The sequence below is a fragment of the Pan troglodytes genome, chromosome 8 (genome assembly GCF_028858775.2).
Source record: "Pan troglodytes isolate AG18354 chromosome 8, NHGRI_mPanTro3-v2.0_pri, whole genome shotgun sequence".
Taxonomy (NCBI): domain Eukaryota; kingdom Metazoa; phylum Chordata; class Mammalia; order Primates; family Hominidae; genus Pan; species Pan troglodytes.
Window position 1 is genome coordinate 67,935,937 of NC_072406.2, and position 20,934 is coordinate 67,956,870.

Genomic DNA, 20,934 nt, shown 5'->3' on the forward strand with positions numbered 1-20,934 from the left:
AATATTTAGAAAATAAATATCTGATCATATATTGTTAACTGTAATACAAAAGCAAGTAGAAATAGCTCCGTAAAAAATACTGTCATAATAAGGAGCAAACTGTCATAATAAGGAGCAAAAAATTGAAACTATTTTTAAAATAATAGGCAAAATAGAATGTGTTCTTCAAACCTTGTGGATTTTATACTGAAAACTTCCAGAGATATATCTTAGGTAATTATAAGACCAAGCACAACAACAACAACAAAATCCTAACTTGAATCCATCAGTTGCAGATTTCATGGCTGAGTACATCAAGAAGAAGTTGCAAGCTCTAAAAGCTGGAAGGCCAGTCAATATCAGGAACTCCTCAGAAGTGAATGAAAAGCAGTTTAAATTTGTTTAACAAAACCATGTTTTCAAACTAACTTTAATTTATGCATGAGGGCCATTAAATTTGTTCTTTTTAAAAAGGAAACCTCTTAATTGGAACTAAATCATTCATTATTCACTGTGATACAGGTTATATACCCTTAGGTTCCATGTGATTATTCACATGTTCAGCTGACAGAAAGGAGACAAAGCTATTCTAATGACTTAGCTTTGCTTCGACTCACTGGTTTTTATCTCACTTTAACTTCCAATCTCGGTTACAGAGAGTGTTAAAGCTGGAAGAAATAACATTTTGGTAGATGGTAAAGGATAAGTACGAGTCATTTCAAGTTGTTGAAGCTTTCATTAAATAAAGCAAGCTATTTGAAATCTTAAAGCTATTTAAATAAAGGGCTAAGACGTTTCTGTTTTATATACTTAAGAGCTTAAAAGATACTGTTGAAAATTTAACTGTTAATCTATTGTAGGGTGTGGTTAGACATTTATTTTGACAGTGCTCACTGAAAATTCAATTATACCCCCAGAGTCAAACTTGCCCGTCATCAAAATGTCTAAAGATCTGAGTGTTTATGGGGTAACAACAAACCCCATACTAAACAGTTTGCCAGAAATCTGTCCTACAACATCTAAATGGAACAATTGGGTGGTTGTCTAAGGCACCTAAACTCAATATGATGTTTTAGCTAAAAAGAGTGAAATTATACCTAAGCACATCATGCAAGTTACCAAAAGAGAAGATATTCTTTAATAAAAAAGTACATTTGTAGAATAAAAGAATCTCAGTGTTGTAAGAAATATTTGAGATCATTTCAGTTAGGCTTTTCATTTCTTAAATTAGAAGCTGAAGCTGAGATTAAACAGCTAATAAAAAGACAAAGCTGATCCATGACATTGGTTTGGGCGATTATTTCTTAGATATGACCAAAAATGCACATACAACAAATGAGATTACATCAAACTAAAGAGCTTCTATACAGCAAAGAAAACAATTAACAGAGTGAAGAGTGACAACTCACAGAATGAGACCTATGATTTGCAAATCATAGGTCTGATAAAGAGTTAATATACAAAATATACAAGGAATTCAACTCAATAACAATAAAACAAATAACCCTGTTAAAAAAAATGGGCAAAAGACCTGGACAGATATTTCTCCAAAGAAGACATACAAATGGCCAGTAGAGATATTAAAAGGTGTTCAATATCACCATTGATTAGGAAATGCAAATTAAAATGAGATTTCACCTTACTCATTTTAGAATGGCTATTACAAAAAAAAATGAAAGACAAGTGTTGGTGAGGATTTGAAGAAAAGAGAACACTTGTAAAATGTTGGTGGGAATGTAAATTAGTGCAGCCATTATGGAAAATAGAAGGGAGGTTTCTCAAAAATGAAAAAATATAATTACTATATGACCCAGAAATTCTACTTCTGGGTGTATACTCAAATGAGTTAAAATCAGTATGTTGACTAGATATCAACACTTCCATGTTCATTGCCGCATTATTCACAATGGCCAAGATATGGAAACAATCTAAGTGCATATCAAGGGAAGAATGGATAAAGAAAATTATATATACATATTTATAGTGTATACACACAATGGAATACTATTCAGCTTTTAAAAAGGAGAAAATTCTGTCATTTGTGAAAACAAAGAAAAATCTAGAGGATCTTATGTAAAGTGAAATAAGTCAGGTACAGAAAGACAAATACATCACGATCTCACTTACACGTGAAAAGTAAAAACTGTCAGACTCGTAGAAGTAAAGAGTAGAATGATGGTTACCAGAGGCTGGAGGAGGCGGGATAGACAGAAAAAGAAGATGTATTTGTCAAATGGTACAAGGTTCAGCTAGATAGGAGAGATAAGTCCTAGTGATCTATTGAGCAATAGGGTAATTATAGTTAATAATAATGTATTATATACTTCAAAATTGCTAAAAGAGTATATTTTAAGTGTTCTCACCATAAAGTAATGATAAATATGTGAGTTGAAAGATATGTTAATTCACCTGATGTAAATGTTCCACAATGTATACATGTATCTTAACATCAATATTGTATGTTATAAATACATACGATAATTAATTATCAAATAAAAAATTAAGATGGAGCTGAGCCAAGAATCCAAGACTCTGAATTTAGATTTTTCATTTTCTATTATGCCAAAGTGTTTCCTGAAAATTAAAATTGAATATGGCATGTCCAAAAGAATACGTCATAAGAAGACAGGAAAGGGGGGACTGCTGCATATACTCATATTTTTAGTCAGTTGTGTAAGATCTTATTAGAGGAAGAAAATCAGATATTTTAAGAAAATTCTTATAACTCCCATTATACTGAAATTTTATGGCAAACCTAAAACCTTCAAAATATAGGGTTTTATTTAAAGTGAATCATATATTTGCAAAGTTTTTATTGAGATTATGAAAGCTAAATCAAAGTAGCAAAACATAAGTATATATTTTAGACTGTACTATGCAGAATAGCAGAATGGTGCCAATGGCAAAGAAATTTTCAAAAGAAATAAAAATTATTGAGGTCTCATCCCAGCTCTACTAATCTATGTCTTAGCAACCTAGTGTAATTCCTACAAATTCTGAGCATTGCCTTTAATGTATCTGCATGGTTCCCATATCATTTCATAAACTTCAAATACTCACACTTTATAATTGAAACAATATACAAAATATATTATTAAATAAGCTATGGTATGATATTCTCAATCTACCCTATAAGGATACTATCTTCCTGTCAGAAAAGTTGAGACTCTCCAATACATATTTACTAGCCAGATTTTTTTTTTTTTTTTTTTTTTTTTTTGAGGCGGAATCTCTCTCTGTCGCCCAGGCTGGAGTGCAGTGGCACAATCTCGGCTCACTGCAAGCACTCCCCAGATCTTAATTGTGGAATCTCCAGACAGTGTCCAGTCAGTAATCCATTATTAGTTTTGCCTCATGTTCCCTAACCACCTTCTCTTTACCTTCGATCTTAAGCCCCAAAATGAAAGTTATTATTCTTGGCTCAATTATCCAAATTCTTTGAAGGGAACTGGTGACACTATACCCTATCTTTACCTGCCGCCTTGTGATCCAGGCTTCCTAGGTATCTGTGAATATTCACATTAGGTTACCTGGACTCCATAGAGGCAGCACCAGCAAAAAACATAATTGGGATATACACCACTTTTAGACTTTCAAATACATGCCCCACCTTATAATATGTGAACTGATTATGCACTTCTAGACATTCAACTTTCAAACAGTTATGCTCTGTATTAAACATCAACATCCTCCTTCCCTTTCATTGAAAGGACATCGGGAAAACAAAAAGATGCAAAGGAAAGTTCACACATAATGATAATTATTTGTGATAATGGTGACAATGATCCCTATTTCTTTTTCTGCTCTTGTGAATTTGCAAATGTCCTACAAACTAAGTGTATTAAATGAATCTGTGAAAGTTCATCTAAGTCCCTAGTATTATTTTTTTCTTACTCTCTAGAAAGTCATAGCCTCGTAGCTCAAAGCAAAATAGAAAAGACCCAAATCATTCATAGGACAAGGGTTGATGCAGCTTTCAATTACTGAATACATTTTTAGCCATTTAAAACTAAAAGAAAAGTAATGTCGGTAATCCCAGCACTTTGGGATGCCGAGGCGGGTGGAACACAAGGTCAGGAGATCGAGACCATACTGGCTAACATGGTGAAAACCCGTCTCTACTAAAAAATACAAAAACAAAAATTAGCCGGGTGTGGTGGTGGGTGCCTGTAGTCCCAGCTACTCGGGAGGCTGAGGTGGGAGAATGGCTTGAACCGGGGAGACGGAGCTTGCAGTGAGCTGAGATCGTGCCACTGCAATCCAGCCGGGGCAACAGAGCCAGACTCTATCTCAAAAAAAAAAAAAAAAAAAGTAACAAAACTCTTTTCCTCTTTTTTTATGATTTAAATTTTACTTTAGGTTTGAAAAGTGAGATATATATCACTTAACAGTCAGGAAGCATGTAGTAAACTCAATCTCTGAACCGACGTTACCTAAAACAGAGATGTTCGTTTTCTTATACTCATCTCTAAAATAGAGGTAGACAGAGAAAGTGCTGCTTTTTTAGAGCTTGTAATGAATTCAAACATATCCATTAATTTTATAGCAGTTATTTTGGTTTCACAGTGAAACATAAAAAGTTCTATCTTACTGGAAAGAAAACCAAGTAGCTACCTAAGTACTTGATGAGAAGGAATTTGTTCTACTGTTTTAAGTGCATGAGGGATAAAGCAAGACTTAGAAATATTTTTGTTAGACCATTTCATTTTAATAGTATTTTCTGTTATAAAAGAAATGACCTACAGTAAAATAATTCAAAATACCCTTCCTTCTGAAGGTGATTTCCACATAAAATTGTAACATTACTATGATCTAAATTTAAATAAAATTTTCTATTGATGTTAAAAGTTTGATAATACACAGTTTGTTAAAGTGGTTTGGTCACTATTTGGGTACGATCAACTTCAAACCATAGGTGTTTAAATGAACCAAAGTCTTTGGTTTATTTCTATAGCTTTTTGTCTAATTTGATTAATAACTAGTATACCAGTCATTCATATATAGTCATAATTGGCCAACCAAGGTTTACTTGGTAGGAGGGTGACAGTTTACCCTTTAATACCACCTAATTAAAATACACAAGATGTTCTACACAAATAACAGCAAATTGTTTATTTCTAAGAACATAATTTTCCTTTTATAGGAAGCTCTCAACATTAATTTCGAGCCACATTTTAATTTTATACTGTAATCATTCAGTAAATGGTCATTAGATATTGGATTATTTGGAAAATTGTAAAAAATCAGACTTCTGACCATGTCCTTTAAAATAATTAACTTAGCTGGAAACAGTAAAGCAAGACTTAAAAATACAAATCATAACATGAATATTCAAATGATAGTATACTAAAACAATTGTATGCAAATAATTAAGAACAGTGACTATAATAAAAAAGTTTAATAGATTTGACAAAACATTTAAAGAATATAACTTACATATATGAAAATAAGACATCAAAACTTCAATTGAAGCTGTCAAACTGTGAAAAACAGTAGTAAACAATAAAAATCACTTACTCATTGGAAACACTGCAAAATGTCATGAAATCATTTCAGAAATGAAGGTACATTAATGAAAAATAATCATAGTTTTTAACTCAGTCTCACCTCACCTTTAAGAAACACACAGTATAAAACAGCAATAAATGGGATAATTTATATTACTGCAATAAAATGCAAATATATATATTGTATACGAGCACCCTCTCTTCAATGTATACTTTAACCCAATAGCTTTCTACCACTAGAAATTTATCAGAAGAAAATAATGGTGGCTTAATACCAGCACTATAATACCAGCCCTCTGATAGGCTGAGGCAATAAGGTCAATTGAGTCTAGGAGTTCCAGATCAGCCTGGGCAACATAGTGGGATTCTGCTTCTACCAAAAATTAAAAATAAAAAATAAAAAATGCCAGTCATAGTGGCTGGCACCTGAATCTTTGCTGCTTGGGAGACTCATATGAACCTAAGTTGATTTGAGCAGGAATATAATTTCAGTCCAGGAGGTCGAGTCTGCAGTGAGCTATGATCATTCCATCGCTGCAGCCTGGGCGACAGAGCAAGACCCTATCACATACACAAAAGAAAATAATTCAGAATGTGCACAAAAATGTAGTAGATGTTTCTGAAAGCTGCATTTGTAATACTGCAAAATCAATGCCACATTGAGACAGACGTACCAAGATTAAGGTGGAGTCACCAGTGACAATTGGAATCTGGAGTCAGAATGCTGTATCTAAGTGTGACAACAGTTTCTCTCCTGCAGCCCACCATTACCATGCAGCAAAGTTGCTCTATTACTTCTGAATTTTACACATTTTTAAAGAAAAGCAGAAAATCCAGTTTCTAAGACAAAAATCAAGTTACAAGTATTGACAGAAAAATCACTTTTAAATAATTGTAAACAGTAACAACACACTTTAACAGTAAATCTAATTCAGCCTGATACCAGGCTGTACCAATAGATACAATGAAACTGCATAATATTGGTAAAACAATTGTATGGTAGAAAAATACTGGCATAAAAATGTTCATAGCAAATTCATAAATGGAAAAAGTAGTCTGTTTTATTTAAATAAAAAGGAGCTAGATGAATTGCAGACAACTATGTATTAATAGTTACATCTTTCAATTTTAGAATTAATTATATACTTTATTTTTTGAGTTTTCATTATTGTGATGTATTATGCTGAAATTAGCAAAAAAAAAAAAAAAAAAAAAAGAGTAACTCTCTGAGTGATGCAGAAATTTGTAATGAGAAATAGGGTGTGTCCCTAACAAACCCACCTATGTGTCAGTTTGAAGGTAGCAAGAAAATTTTTATCACAGTCAGGGAGAATGGGAACCTGTGATATGTGGCAGTGACATATTGATAACACTGTGCACTGAGGTGACTTGAGAAGTATTTGTGTACCTAACGATTTCCAGTGTCATAAAACATAGGTAAGAACACTGAATATTAGCACTGGTTGATATTTGGTCTCTACAATAGTGAGTATGGTGGTTAATTTTAGATGTCAACTTGAATAGACTAAGGGTTGCCTAGATAACTAGTAAAACCTATTAAAGTGTTATTTAATACAGTATTGTAGAATATACATTAAATACATTATTATGTTACATGTATTATAATGTAACATATTATAATATATTAAAGACATTATTACATTAATACATTACTTAGTATAGTATTACTTAATACATTAAAATGGTAGCTAAGCTTGAAGAATCCCTGAGCAGACAAACCCAGTTAGACCTCATAAGCAACCTCTCAAACTTGCTTGCTTTGCAAACATAAACAAAACTTCAGGTATTTTTTGTAAAGATTTTGGAAAGAAAAACAGAACTTTCTTTTTCTTTCCAAATAGGAGTGTTTACTATAGTTTTCCTATTCCTGTATCACATTACACACTGAGTGTGTGGGAGAGCAGAGAGATTTAATTTACAAGTTTTAGATCAAGAGAGCATAACCAGATCCCAGGTTAAGACTTAACACTGCAGAATACTCACATTAGTAATACATGTCTTATAAAAAGATATACTCTTCACTGTAATTGCTGCAAACAATAAAATACTGTAAAATAATATGCAGTGTGTTTGTGAAAGGTCAATAACATGCTTATATTTTTGCTGTTGAAAAACTACACAAAAGCAAATGACTAGAACAGTAGACCAATTAGTATCAGTAGAATTATGCCATCAAACATTCCACTGAGCTTGAATGTAAGATCTGACATAACCAGATAATTCCATGGCAGGGCAATAAACTGCATTTACATTCTCTTTCTAACAATTAGTGCAAGCATATCCAGATAAACTATATTGATTCTACATTATCTTAGAGTGAAATCACCTAATAACTTCTTCAGTACTCTTTCTTTTAATTTTTATCCTAATTATCTGTCTGAAAATGATCTTTTAAATTGGGAAAACTGATTACATTACATCCTTCAGTTCAGAGTAGCATTGGGTAACGACATTTTGCCTGCAGACAAATCACTCTTTCACAGTCATCAGCTTTTAGAACATTCTAAGACTTTGTTTTCCATCTAAACTTTTCAGTTAATTTTACTCTAACTTTTAATTGATGTTACTGAGTAGCAAACGAGACTGAAGGACACTGCTTTGTTTTAAAAAAATGAAGAAAGAAAGGCATGTAAATCCTATAAATGTAATTCTAATGAAATCAAGATAAAATATAGTGTTTATAGAAAGAAATACAATTATTTCTAATAACTGTGCTTTCATTTCAAACAATTTTCAACAAGTTAGTGACGCAGAATAAATACAATTCTAGAAGAATCCAGGATTTTTTTTTCTATTGCATTGCTTTTTATTAAATTATAGCTACTTGAAGGCTTTGAAAAATTGAACACCAGTAAAACTGTCCTTCTTTTGTTAATATGTTTTGTTTTCTTGTTTCATTTTTAATTCAACTAGTCATTCACCAGAAAAATTTACTGAGGTAAACTTTTTTGATTATCCTTTCGTAGCATTTAACGCAAGTGTTATTTGTTGTAGTCTTTTGTCTATGAATCTATTAATGCTGAGAAACTGAACATTCCTAGGAGTGTCCTAATAGGAAATAAAAATTAACAATTTCAACTGTACTGTTACTTAAATAAATATTCATATAGTTTACCTTTCAGTATCATGACAAACACTTTGATTATATAAGAAGGTCTTTGTATACACATCAAACTACCAAGAAGTCATATCTGATTTTGTGCTTTTCTACTACTCTTCCCCAAAACACTTGTTCAAAATGTTTACTTTTAAAGGGTCTGAACTGTGTGTCAAGCACTGACATCAGCATGTTACCTGAATTACCTCATTAAAGTCTTGTGATACTCATGTGGTATTAGCGGTGAAGAAACTGAAGCACAGAAGCTTCAAGTAAAATGTCCAGTTTTAGAGAAACTAAACAGTAGAGTCTGGAAGCCCAATTACTGACCTTGTACAATTGCCCAGTATTGTGTACTGACCTAAAAAGGCCTATGAGAGATCAACCCATTAAGATCCATGACATAAAGAAAATTGTTTGTCCTACAATATCCCAATCTGGATGAAGGCAGATAAAGAGAATGTGCTTAGGCATGATGACAATAAAATAAGAAAGAACTGTGAATGCACTTTACAAAACAGAAAGGAACACAAGGGAGTTTGGAACCAAGTTGAAAATTAAACATGTTCATGTGCACATAAGAAAAGCGTGATCGTAAATAAACTGTGTCAACACTGTACTGTGAAGGTGAAACTTTCTTTTTGGGATCAGCTAAACCCTGTATAACTTGTAAAAAAATGCAACCACATATGTTGATGTACTAAACCCAATATTTCTTTTGGCTTACATACTAAAAGCAGGAATTCTTTCCTGTAATGAAGAAAAAAACACAGGCATCAAGGAGTAATAAAAATAATGTCTTAGAGTATAAAATACAGAAATACCAATTAAGGCTTTTTATACATAATACATGTAAAAACTGCATCAGAATTTTAAAAAAACTACAGCATCATTGGTTCTGGCAATAAGCAATCACACTCTGCTGGAGGTAACTTTAGTAACGTCAAACAAAAGTCTTAAAATTATGACAGGTGGTATTCATTTAAAATACGCTCAAGAGCTATTAGAAATCAAGAACACAGTATCTGGACCCTTGATTTGAATCCACACTCAATCTCTTTCTAACTGGGAAATTTTGGACAAAGTTTTAAACTTTCCTGAACATAAAATGCCTAGCTTGCAATAACTTTAGAAAATACTAGGAGTTTGTAAAGTTACAAGAATCAAATGAGTTAATAAATGTAATGTATTTAAAGTAATAACTGGCACTAAATAATTATAACATAATTCATTATTATTTTTCAATATCTAAATTCTCTAGCTTGTAGCTATTTTGAGCATATTTGAAAATTTCTAATATGTGTTTTTGATTACTTATCATGTAGAAAAATATAGCTTTCCAGATGAAAATGTAGTATCTAATGTAGAAGTCACATATAATATTTATTAAACTGGAATGCTATCATTTTAAATTATTTTGAAGCTCATTAAAGTAAGTCTGCACTGGCCAACTTTTTATTTATTAATTAAATTTTTGCCTAGCACAGTTAATCTCCTTTTCTAAGACTTAATTCCCAAATCTATAGTCTTTCTTTTACCATTTGGAGATGGGTAGGAGTACTATTCCTTTCTTGCCCATCCCTTCCTCTATTTTCATTATAATAACCAGTATGCCGTTGCCTAAGCATATGCCCCCAGTTAATAATACAGATTCACTGTACTGTTTCACCAAATTTAACCCGTTATTTTTGGAAATAGGATGTTTAAAAATGGGTTTGTTATTCCTTAATACATGCCAAATGTCATCAGTATATTGTGGTCCAGATGTATTCTAAATACCAATTGAAAAACATTCTTAAAGCTAAGAACACAAGACATATTTCACAAAGTGAATAACTGTGAGAAGCTTGGGAATTGTAAGCATTCTTGAAAAACTATTTTTTTTGCATGTGTGTTACAAGCATTTGCACAGGTTATATGTTTTATAGCTCTAGTTATAAAAATAGAGAATAGATTATATTCCCTCACATCTGTACAAAATGGTCAGCAAGAATACACATCTACAGAAGTTTAAAGTATTTACTCTTTTTTTTAGTTAATACATGTTTCAGAGCCTTAAAGAGAGCAAATCATAATGCCCATTGATTATAATGTCACATTTTAGTTATTACATTATTACATTTACTTATTATAACTTTTAGAATTTTAGGAGGAAAACAATAATTCTGAGTGTGAAATTTGAATATTTACACCCTAAAAATTTTCAATTCCATTTTCAATAATGTAGTAGAATGTTTCTTAGAGACATAAGACAATTAAAAATATGAAGTACTAGGTTTTCAAGTATATTGCAAAGCCATAAATAATATATAATCTAGCAGTGGTACAATAATTAATATATTATTTTTCACTTATATTAAGTTTTAAGAACTCAATGCTCCTAAAATTTTTAAATAATACTATATAAAATACAACTCAAATGATATCAGCTCAAATTCATGTATACCTCTTTGCAGCTAAAGTCTTTTAAAATTAAAAATAATTTAAAATTTTGTCATACATTTATGAACCCATTTTAAAGAACATAACATGTCATGCAAATGTTAATTTAATACATAATGCATTAGTAAAAACTGTTCTGAATATATATTATGTTTATGTTAGAAAACCATTTTTAAACAGGAATTAGATTCTATTGATTCATCAAATTATTAATCACAACATTGCTAAACTCAATTTTTACTCTCCTAAGCATATTGGAATCTATGAGAATGTACAGTAGAGATAATAATATGAATAGAATTTAACTTACATGTTTTAGCAAAGAAGAAATAAAAACTGGAAAATTATGGGTTTCTAACATGTCTATTTGTTAGTTGTCCTTTTAAAAATTTCTTTATAGAAGCATTTTGAGTGAAGCCCACAGATTATTTAATAATTTATTAATTATTCAAAAAAGTTTGTCCTTGTTGGCAATGTGGAAAACCACATTGCCAACAGAGCAATGGTCCCCCACCCCAGAGCAGGGGTCCCCCACCCCAGGGGCTGCAGACCAGTTACCTGTTCATGGCCTGTTAGGAACTGGGCCTCACAGCAGGTGGTGACCTGTGGGACAGGTAATGCTGGGTGGCATTACCACCTGAGCTCCACCTCCTGTCAGAACTCAGAGCGGCATTAGATTCACATAGGACCAGGAACCCTACGGTTAGCTGCGCATGTGAGGGATATAGGTTGCACACTCTTTATGAGAATCTAATAACTGATTCCTGATGATGTGAAGTGGAAGAGTTTCACATAACCCTCATCCCCACAATCCACTCACCCAGCCATCCCTGGTCCGTGAAAAATTTTCTTCCACAAAACTGGTCCCTGGTGCCAAAAAGTTTGAGGACTGCTGTGTTAAGGTGAAAAAGGGTACATGTGGTAATTACAAAAAAAAAAAGTTCAATAAATATAGGAAAAAACTCTAACATCATATGTATATGTGGACATATATACTAACATATATATGATTTTCTGATTTGAAGAATGTATAAAAAATGAGGAAATGACATTGAAACCCTTTTTAAAGATCATTCATAGTTAAATATAAATATACTCTCGTTCTCTCTATATATATATTTATATATATATAGAATATATATTTATATATGTATATATTAATGTATATATATTATATATTTATGTATGTATATATTATATATTATATTTATAGATATATTATGTATATATTATATATTATATTTATAGATATATTATATATAAATATATAATATATAATGTATATATATTATATATAAATATATATTTATATTTATATATAAATATATAAATATAATATATAAATATACTTTATATATATAAATTATATATAATGTATATATTTTATATAATATATTATATATTTTATATAATATATTATCCATATTATATATATTACATATTATATATATTTATATATTATATATTATTTATATATAAATAAATATATATAATATATAAATATATATAATATATTTATAATATATTATATATATAATATATATATACATTTTATGTAGACAGGGTCTCACTATGTTGCCCAGGCTGGTCTTAAACTCTAGCTCAAGTGATCTGCCAGCCTAGGCCTCCCAAAGTGCTGGGATTATGGGCATAAGCCACTGTGCCTGGCCCACAGTTAAATATCTTAAGTCAAAACTGATAATTGTACTTCCTTTCTCTTCCTCTCTTCATTCTTGAAAGGAATTCAACACTGAAAAAGAGGTAGAGACCTAACTGAGGCATTCACAAATAAGAACTTTAGAAAAATGAAAAAACATAGTTATATAAATCATTTCTAATGATTTGTTCATCTTTAAATCATAGGCCAATATTTCTATTTTACCCAACTTTACTCAGCTGTAGGATGCAGTCCAGAAACATCTTAGTGTAAGAGGATTTTTCATAAAATGTAAGATATTTTATTTAAATTGAATGGCTGATCAACCATAAGAATTCCACTGTAAAGTAACCAAAGAAGTACAATTCTTAGAAGACTATCATGAAATAGTTTTATGAATTAAAGAAAAGGTAATCACTTTTCACCAGGAATCAAACTTTTAGTTGGCATAGCATAAAATAATTTCTCACACTGGCAAAAGAAAAACCTCCAGAAACTGCAGGCAAATGTCCTCTCCCCACTCCCACTCCTAAATAAAATACGGGCTGGACCAAGGCATCATGATTTCTCCTGCCTCTTGGATTTGCTCTCTGTACCACAGAGCTGTCTTCTAGTCTAATCCCACTCATAAAACTGAGCAAATGGCATAACAAGACAGAGCATCTAACATGCGTTTGACCTTTCTGAAGCATCTCAAGTCCCTGGATTCCGCCTCCTGTTCTCCATATTTTCAAACATGTTCTCGAACATGTGTTTGACCTTTCCGAAGTATCGCTAGTCCCTGGATTCCACCTCCTGCTCTATATATTTTTTTAACATTAATGTCCTATTCTCATTGTTAAAATGTGAGTTTCTACACAAGTTATTTCTTATTTGTACCCGAAGACTTTGAATAGGCTCTGGCACTCCCAGACACAGGATATCAAACAGATTCAGGCCTTAACTAGGTCGTAGGACTGGACTTACATACAAGTGGCTGTGGTTTGTGAGACTAGGTTGTAGTGGTTTTTTTGTTGTTGTTGTTTTGTTTTTTCATTTTGTCTAAGGACTTGAAAACCTTCAGGGGAGACGTGTGTTAAGATTTGTCTTCTTCTAGTGATCTTCTTTTAAAACACAAATCAATCCTGTTAAGGAATCCATTAAATCACTATTAGTGTGAATGGATTTTTTTAGGTAGCATGGATTAATTCAATGTAAATGCAAATGTAGTATGTGGAAGAAGAGCCATTCTCATTCTATGAACATAGGACAGGGATGAGAATATATATAACACTATAGTTAATGAAAAATATATATTTCTGATTTATGTGAAATCAATTCAAGAGATTATATATATATATTCTATAGATATAATATGATTTTCATCAGAGCACAGAGGATGAAGAGAGAAGAGAAAAGATAGGAGTGGTGGCTACTAGATCCTCTTGGGGGATTATTTTGAAAAAGGCAGTCTTTGGCAATAAATGGGCACTAACACCTTCTAATAGATATCCATTGGCTTGAAGAAAAAAAGTGTCAGAAAATTCATCATTGGAGAAAAGTCAATGTTTCCATTAGTATTAATGTAGCTAAAGATGGCTCAAGGGTAAAATTATTCAAAATACTATGCATCACAATAGTGCCATCCTGTGGACTACTCTCTCTCTCACCCTATGGGGAAAGGGGCTATGTGAAAAGAAAATCAATTTCTAGAGCAGCAAAACTAAATTCTTTATATTTTTTTACATGGAAATTGATTGTGTTTGCCATCAGTTGTGTAATTATTTTACAAAGAAGCCCTTGAACTGTGGCAGAAATTCTGGATGCTCTGTCACTATGTGTCAATCTCAATATATCAATCATAATGCCTGTGATTTGTGGTTAATATGAAGCAAAAACAAACTTCTCTTAGGTTAAGTTTATTTTCTGAGAATTAAACTAGTTTCCTAATTTTTTCCCCAGGGTTCCGAATTCTTAGTGTAACACCAACCAAATATCAAAAGAGATTATTAGAGCTTCATTAAAAAAAATTAAAGAATAAGCTTATAATTCACATTATTCCATTACATGCATTATTAGAGAGGACATTTCATTAAAGCATGCAAGCTGCATTTTTTTTTTTAATTTCAACATGTAGATAGTTTAAACTAGAAGCCACCCAACACTTTGATATAGCATAAGACAACTGGGAAATGTCAGTTGACTAAAGTGGTTATTTAAAGAAAATAAGCAAATACAATATTCTTTTTGTCTATTGATACGTGATGCTGCACTGTTATTGGGCAAACTTTTTAATTAATAGAAAACTCTAATGCTTATGATGACAAAAACATGTTCTGTAAAATAGCACTGTATATGAAAATAGTACAAAAGGGGGAAATTACAACTCTGACACCATAGTGTCAATGAACATCACACAGATTGAAGACCACAGTAATGAATGACCAACATCTTTAGGCTGGAAAGAGTGGGAAAAATTAAGAATTTCATGGAGATGTTATTTTCAAAAATAGACTCAATAAAATGACCAGACTCACCATTGGGTTCAGAACGCGATCAATCATCTCTTTCACTTTTATGTTACCTTTGTGAAGTTTTATTAATGGAAATGAAGAAATTTACTAGAAAAAAAATGATTGTAGGCACTGTTAAATTTACTTTCTCTTTGTATAATTTCATGAAAGTGACCTGAACTGCTTTGCATTTGTAGGGAAAAAGATAAATATGTAAATATATGAAATTAAAAGGTGAGAATAAATTTAAAAAGTTTTTATCTCTCCAGTGAGAAAGTGATAATCATAATGTTTAGTTAAAGCTATCATCTAACCAAAGCCATCAGTACACTGATTTTTTTTTAACTTAAGATTTTAATAATGCTGAAGCAGTTCCGTCACCTCAGTATTAGTGCTTCCTGGTTTAAATCTCAAAGGGCCACCATCCAAGGCTGCAAATATACAAATGATAAAATTTTGGTATTTGAGAATACCCATCTTCTAATAGGACAGCCATGACAATAATAATGGCATTGATAGGAGAAAACAAGAAAATTTCAAAAAGATAAATACTAGGGAAAGTTTTTAGATTAACATGCAAGTATGACACCCTCCCTCACAAAAATCAAGTTCATTAACACTAAGCCTGTAAATTTCATGGAATATTTCTTAAACTAGCAGAACTGGAATCACCCATCCTGTTAGATATGCAATTAATTGGACCCTCTTGAAACAGTATCTTGTGTGTTAGGAGTTGTAAATCTCAATTGTTAAGCATCTTCAGGCACTAAACTTTGAGAAAAACTGTTCTAGAGCCTGGAACTAAACAGTTTATTTGAAAGTCAATAGTTACAAATGAGATCTGTTTTTCCCCCGTTGGGATTCTAAAGTCTTTTCAAAGCATTTACCAAGCAAAGAATCTGCCCTTTGAGATAAACCTGCTCATGCAGATTTAAGATAAGGTTGATTTCCGCTGAAGATAATCCATCTTCTACACACACACTCTCTCTCATACACACACCTCTCAGATGTTTGTTTTATTTCCTCCTCTTCTACACTGTCCTAATTCTCCTTAAGTACTGTCCATCTTCCTAATTTACTCCTACTGTCACCACTTTCGTGGTACTCTGGTCTCCCTATACTCTCCATGTCCTCCGACACACCTGGCTCAGCAGGAAGCCTAGGCATACGTAGTATATACCCAGGAAATGTATAAACTATACTGTCAGAGGATTAATTTATTTCAATTCAGGGCAACCCAACTGTGAGCTGCCCTAAGAGAAAGAATACAAGTAACAAGGGCCATTGCACAGAGGGAGATTTACGTTCAGACTGGAAGCTACAAGTGTACAGAAGCAAGAGAGAGAGAAAGAGAGAGAGAGAGAATAAATAAATAAATAAAATAAAAAAGCAAGCAAGCACAAAGCAGCAGCAGCAGTTCAAGCTCCAGATTCCACTAGTTGCAGTTTAATGTAAAGGGATCCTTGCAGAGGAGAGATGGCAATGTTATTAAGGCCAGATCTTGGATCTTGCCTCCCACTGCTTTATAGGATATCCGGAAATCTACCGCACGCATGTGTGAAAAAGTGGATAAAACCGTCTAATATTATTCTATTCCCACAAATGAGATCAGAAATAAAATGTACAGTAGTGTCTTTATGGAACCAAGTATTTCAAGATCTGAATACTAACGGGTTCATTTATTTCACTGATTACTGTATGTAGAGATGAAATTCCAGGCACTGATTTTTCATTAAACCACTCTCTTAAGGTTAACTTGCCTCTCTCTTTACACCTATGAATCCATATGCTTGCCACGTAAATTGTAACATTGATTTTTAACATTTCCCCACAGTTCAAAAATATTGTTTGCCAAAAATCAAGGGCCTTTTCTAACAATTCATGTAATTCCTGTTACTAGCTAATGTGTAAGAGTTGGGAACAATTAAACATTCTGTATACAAAATCTTACCATGCTGAATTGCACCCAAGATACTAGTTCAGTCATCCTTCAAATTACCTCACAACTAAAAAGGATCAGATACTTAAATAAAAACTTTAGGCAAGGTAGGAAAGAAGTCTTTTATCATCCCTGTATATTGCAAAAGTGTTCCATTCTCTCTAAATTCACATTATATTTATTAATGAGCAGCACATGGAAAGAAAGAAAATGAGAGAGAGAGAAGGAAGGAAGGAAGGAAGGAGAGAAGGAAGAGAAGATAAAGAAGGAAAGAAGTCAGGATGGTAGGAAAGTGAGAGACAGAAAGAGAGCTAGAGATAACGATGAGAGAGATAAAGGAGAGAAACTCTAATGTCTTTGATATCCTCCAACTTAAAAGAGAAGGATGTAACCTCCCCCCCCCCCCGTTTACATATAATGGAACAAGCCAAGTCTCCATTCACTACATATGTACATTAAGAAAACTTGCATGGGGAAAACTTTTGGGGGGAAATGAAGGTGATTTCTGAGCTGCTACTGCAGTTGTATATGACACTGACATTTATTTCCCATAATTCTTGCCCACAGGAAACACATCCTTTAAGAAACTAATAAAATCAAGTTGGACATTCTCAAAATCTGCAAGGTATCAACTTCCCCGAGAAGCTCACATTCCCCCAACACAAACACATATATGTAAGGAGCGAGACATCCAGGCGATGAGCTGTGAAAGGTACTTCCACCTTGTGAGGGTGCCACGGATTTGGTTGTTCCTGAACCTGAATCTGAAAAGCGGGGGTGGGGTGTGCGATGACAAATGAGGGTGAGAAGAATGTTTCCATGAAACCAGAAACCCTTTTGGAATCTGGGCTGAGAATCAGGATCCCACCCCCTTGCCTACCTCCAGGCTCCAGTAAGCAACCGCTGGCGTCCTCCCCTCTGCTCCTTCAGCAGCAGCGGACGTAGGGATCCCGAGCAGCCACGGAGCTTAGGTCCCGCAGAGAGCTCCTGCCAAGCGCTTCTCTCTCGACTAGTTACCAATTGAGAAAAAAAAAAGGGTCAGAGACACACAAGGATGGTGATCAAAATCCAGTGTCAGGCACCAGGGTCCCAGAAGGTTCCGGCTCCTCTTCTGCGCCTTACCCAGCTCTTTTCGTCTGGCAAAGGGTCACCCAGCGAGCCCCCAGCAGCAGATCCTTCCCTTTTGCTCCTCCTGATAGCGCCAATCTTCGCCGCCACTGCCACACTGCGCGCCCGCTATCCACTCACCGCACAGCGAGAAGGCCTGGCGGAGATAGCGCGGGGGGAGGAGGGTGGATTAAAAGGATAGATTTTTGGAAGGGTAAGGTAGAAAAACTTTGATGTTGTAACCACACACAGGACTGAGAAGAAACCAAAACAAGTTGCAGCTTCAGGAGCGGGGAGGACGCTTTTCGGGTAAAAAAAAAAAAAAAATCACCCCCTACCAAAATCAGGGGGAGGAAGCTCCCTGCTCCTTGAGCGATCACCCAGCGCACCTCGCAATCTCTGATCTTCGAACCCACTGAAAAAGCACAGGGCATGGGGAGTCCTGTTGGTTCACGCCCGGGGTACGAATACCAAAAGCGCCTCCCGCTGGAGAGGCTGCGGGGAACTCGAGGCAAAGACAGAGGCAAACGCAACGCTGGGAAGAGTGAGGGGAGTCCGAGCTGCCGCCTGCAAAAGCAGAGACGCGTCTCCCTTCGGGCAAAGTGACTGCTACAAAGTACGTTCCCTCCTGCGCAGGGACAGAGACATTTAAAGGCCTGAATGGACGTCAGCACCAGTCGAGCTCGCTGGGTGAGCGCCAGGTCTCCCCGCCCCACGGATTGTAGCGCGCACAGGGCGATCTGCTGCTCGCGAGGTAGAGTGGCTTACTTGGGGAGAAAACAGAGCTGGTGGCGCTGCGGAGTGTCAAACCCTGGAGCCCATCGTCAAGACGTTATACTGGTGGCAGTTCTGCTGTGAGTGCACTTGCCGAATTGAAAAGAGCCAGAGCTGCGTGGAGAGGGGTCTGGCCACTGCGCGCGCGCACCCAGTATTGGGTTACCAAGGAGCTCAACACCTGGTTTTTAGAAAGAAAAAAAAAACCACTTTCTCTTAAGCTCTGGTTTGAGTCGGTATTCTGATTCGTTTCTCAAACTTAGTTGAAATCCATCGAGATGTCTTTTACAAGAAAGGGATTAGACTTTCCTGTCTTGAAATTCCAATCAAGATAATACTCAATCTTTCCTTAACCCCCACTGTCTACTTCCTAACTCAGAGTCACAGTGGATGAAAGTATTCAAATGTCTTCAAATGACCATTACCCTGCATTCTAAGACGATTTGCATACTTAGACGCCCTTTAGTAACTTTAAGAGCCTTTGCACAAGGAAGTTGTATTTCTTATATTAATACACTTCTATAAGTGATATTTTCTGAGGATTCTGCAACTATTTCCAGATAGACAATGAAGAATTAAATTCTAAAACTCAGAAATATAATGGAAAGTGGATTTATTTTTCCTGTCTAAAGTGATCAATTATGTTTCCAACTTATTTTTACGTTTTTGCATGGTATATCAGCTATTACTTAAAGCCACAGTATCAAACAGAGGTGGAAAAAAACGGAATTCACATTACTGTGGTCCTTTCCTACAATTCCTTTGAGGAAATACGTGTGTGTGTGTGTGTGTGTGTGTGTGTGTGTGTGTGTGTATTATCTGTATAATATATAGAATATTGTCTGTGCTATTAGGAGCCCAGGTTCTGTGCTGAGCACCTTAAGACTTGTTGTGTAGAAAGTAGTGATGAATGGGTAAACGAAATAGAGAATCTCAAGACCAAAGGAACCCCTGAAAGGCAGTTATAGCTGTACGTTTTTTCCTTGTTTAGTTCCAGCCTAACCAAGGTAGGGTCTTCCTTGCTTAGTCACTTGAAGCCTTTCAACAGTGACATCAGCTTAACTTAATAATTCCACACTGCATACAAACATCAAAACATCAGAATGTATCCTATAACTATATAACAGTTATGATTTGTCAAATAAAAATAGTATTTTTAAAGTGACATAAACAAATTCTGCCAGACAGCAGGGTCCATATTTATTCATTTTTGCACAACTGCCCAGCGGCCCTCCCTCTAGCGGCGGTCAAGGAGTCTGTCTCTCTCTTTCACTTGGTGTGTGTATGTGTGTGCGCGCTGGCGCGTTTATGTTGGGAAGGTTGATCACTAAGAGAGCTTACAAATATCTGTAGGCTCTCCTGTGTAACCTCCTTCTCTTCCTAGCCAGGGCAATTCACCGGTAGGCTCTCAGGCGCCACTTCTAGAGCATCCTCTGATGTTGGTCCTGAACTGGGAGAGTCTGACCAAACTTGACGAAGAGGACTGTCAAAAGGCGTTAGAAACTTCGGAAACTGGCAACAGTTACGGCATTTTTGCTCTGCGAAGAATACGCCCAGAAGGTTCAGAAAGAAGTCGGGAGTGGAGATGGGGAGAAAAACAATGAAGGGCTATGGAAAAGCGTCAATAACATAAACTGACTTTAATTTTTCTTCATAGAAATGTTTCCGGTGAAATTTTCTAAGAAATCAGGGGACAGTTAATTTGCTTGGTTGACGCTCACACTCCTTGCTCTCACGAGGTCTCAGGTCTTCCAAGCCTAGCACTCTGTCAAAATGCTTTCGGGTTGAGGGGGAGGGCTTTCCTGGATTCCGCGACCACAACCCGCCACCCCAAACCCCACTTCCCATGTCCTTGATTTTTGAGGCTTTTTGGGAGGGCATGATTTCAGGGAACATTACTCTTGGCCAGCTCAGGGGAG

The 20,934-nt window shown here is 34.6% G+C and overlaps 1 protein-coding gene across 7 annotated transcripts in view; it reads right to left on the minus strand.

The window, feature by feature from the left end:
• PCDH15 (protocadherin related 15) overlaps positions 1 to 19,002 on the minus strand; it is a 1,753,436-nt gene extending 1,734,434 nt beyond the window's left edge. For all 7 annotated transcript variants that reach the window (XM_054659631.2, XM_054659630.2, XM_054659628.2 and 4 more), the window contains exons 1-2: positions 18,257 to 19,002; positions 18,015 to 18,143 (exon numbers count right to left, since the gene is read on the minus strand). The gene's annotated coding sequence lies outside the window, so the exon portion shown is untranslated. The remainder of the gene's footprint in view (positions 1 to 18,014; positions 18,144 to 18,256) is intronic.
• Between the last annotated feature and the right edge of the window lie 1,932 nt (positions 19,003 to 20,934).